Source organism: Lontra canadensis, unplaced genomic scaffold, assembly GCF_010015895.1.
Source record: "Lontra canadensis isolate GAN:19392208 unplaced genomic scaffold, GSC_riverotter_1.0 scaffold61, whole genome shotgun sequence".
NCBI lineage: Eukaryota > Metazoa > Chordata > Mammalia > Carnivora > Mustelidae > Lontra > Lontra canadensis.
Window position 1 is genome coordinate 4924062 of NW_022631055.1, and position 2782 is coordinate 4926843.

The 2782-nt window shown below is 37.0% G+C and overlaps 1 non-coding gene across 1 annotated transcript; it reads left to right on the forward strand.

The window, feature by feature from the left end:
- Positions 1 to 1839: 1839 nt before the first annotated feature.
- On the forward strand, positions 1840 to 1977 carry LOC116879593. Its single transcript, XR_004385062.1, has one exon. It is a non-coding gene; the product is annotated as a U4 spliceosomal RNA (small nuclear RNA).
- Positions 1978 to 2782: the final 805 nt, after the last annotated feature.

Genomic DNA, 2782 nt, shown 5'->3' on the forward strand with positions numbered 1-2782 from the left:
GATCCATTTCCTATCATCAAGGTGCCTAGATACTTGTGGGGACACAGGCAAGTCTACTTAAAACAACTAAGATAATTGCCATGGTGATGTAACACAAAATATATTGGCAAAGCCAAATAAATTCTATATTTCCCTGGGAATCAAGAATCGCTTTATAATATGAGACATAGTGTTTCAGCTTTAAATAAGGATGAAGATGAGCAATAATTTTGCAGGCAGGCTGAGGTGCCTGGGTGGCTTGGTCATTGGGCGTCTGCTTTTGGCTCAGGTCCTAATCCCAGGGTCCTGGGATCAAGCCCTGCCTCGGGCTCCCTGCTTACCGGGAAGCCTGCTTCTCCCTCTTCCATTCCCACTGCTTATGTTCACTCTCTCGCTGTGTCTCTCTCTGTCAACTAAATTAATAAAATCTTAATTTTTTTTTTTTTTTTTTTGTAGGCAGGTTAAGAAAGAAAGAACCATGTGGAAGATCTGAGTTCTGCAAAATCATGGTAGATTGGAAAAGTGTGGTAAACTCAAGAGACCAAAAATATCAGTCTATGTCAGAACTTTGAGAGGAAGCTAGGAGAATTGGTAGGGGAAAAAAGAAAAGAATTCAGATGCTAAAGTTCATACCATGTTCTTTGAGTTCCTCCAGAAATAGTAGTTAAGCAAAAGATAAAAGTACAATTAGTTTATTTTTCAGGTGAATGACAAAAAATCCTTAGGAGAGTAAGGGAGGTAGGAAGGAAAAAAGGTAAACAATTAAGAGCTTATTATGAAGCATGCTAACATTTAATCTCCTTAATCCCATTGGGGAAATCTGAAGCCAGTGTGAAATACAGGCCTGAGAGTTATTTCACTTGAGCAGGCAAATGGGACTTGTTTATTTATAGGCCAGCTCCCATGGTCATTGGTTGAGGGTGGGTGATAATTCACTGGTACTTCCAACCTACTCCAGGCAGCAAAGCAGGCTCTAGAAACCAAATTAGATATTCAGGCAAAGAATTCAAGTGCTGGAGTTGGGAATTCACCTGTGTGCCCTAAAGCGATAAGTACAAGGTGATTTGTATAGGGTACCAACAGCTTCATGTAATTAAATTTATAGTTTATTAAACATAAGATGCATATGAAAGATACCATGCAAGAGAGGCTTACAGCAGTGTCAAAAGTTGTACTGCTGTGTTTGGGTCCTGACTCTGTTACTCATTAGAAATGTGAAGTTGAAAAATTGCTTAACTGCTCTATGCCTCAGTTTCCTTGTCTGGAAAAATGGAGACAAGTACCTTACAGAGTTATAGTGAGAATTGGTTGAATGAATTCACAAAGGACAGTGAGACTAGTGCAAGTAAAAAATGTCCAAGAAATAAGAATTATTACTACAGTGATCAAGAGATTTTGAGCATGAAAGGCCATGATCAGATTTTGGGTTCAAGGTGGGTAACAATGAGAGTATAGTATGGAGGATGGCGCCACCAGGGGTGGGGGGGGGGAGTTGAATTAGACACTACCACTGTGAAGGAGAGAAGAAAGTAAACTCGCAAGATATTTTAAGGAAGAAATGAGGTTGGAGTGGGGATTTTTGACATAGGCAAGTGGTTGGATGGAAGAGATTAGAGGGAAAGTTTGAGGGTTCACGTCTGAACAAAGTTGATTCTACCCACATCCAGAAACACCATAACATGTTTGTCAACATGGAAATCCAAGAAGATACATTAATAATTCTGAACATATGGATATTGTTCAAAGTATCTTATAAACAATGATATTAAAAGAGAAAGATATATATATATTCCATTTTCTCATTTAAGAGCCAGAAGATAAGCCCTTATTTCAAGTTATGGCATAAAAATACACATTATAAGCTTTGCGCAGTGGCAGTATCGTAGCCAATGAGGTTTATCCGAGGCGCGATTATTGCTAATTGAAAAATACACATTATATAGAAAACAGAGTGGTGAAAAACTGTGTAACTATAAATATATGTAGTGTCAAAAGACATATGTTATATTATACTCGTATTTCCAACATTGTACTATGGTAAATTCTCAAACATCCTCTGATGGTATACAGTCAATCATTTCCAGTCAGTTTAAATACAAAGCCCCCCTCCAAATTCCTTGTTGTCTATCTTGATAATCTTGCTACTTTACCCAATCTTAAACTGCCTTTATTTTGCTTGTCTAAATTCATAGTGAATGAACTCAAGAGACCATTCGATACAGAAATTATAAAGTTGGAATTCCGTATGCCTTCCTGAAAAATCCTTATGAAAGATAATTTGGAACTAAACTTTAGATTTGTAGTAAAGTAATGATAGCCCAGCTTTAACTAGGCCTAACTTAAAAACAGAGAGAGAGAGAGGAAAAAGAAAAAAAAAAAGTCATGGTACTTTTCTTTACACCAACAACAAGACAGAAGAAAGAGAAATTAAGGAGTCAATCCCATTTATAATTGCACCCAAAACCATAAGATACCTAGGAATAAACTTAACCAAAGAGGCAAAGAATCTATACTCAGAGAACTATAAAGCACTCATGAAAGAAATTGAGGAAGACACAAAGAAATGGAAAAATGTTCCATGCTCATGGATTGGAAGAACAAATATTGTGGAAATGTCTCTGCTACCTAAAGCAATCTACATGTTTAATGCAATCACTATCAAAATCCCATCCACTTTTTTCAAAGAAATGGAACAAAGTATCCTAAAACTTATATGGAACCAGGAAAGACCTCGAATAGCCAGAGGAATATTGAAAAAGAAAGCCAAAGTTGGTGGCATCACAATTCTGAACTTCAAGTTCTA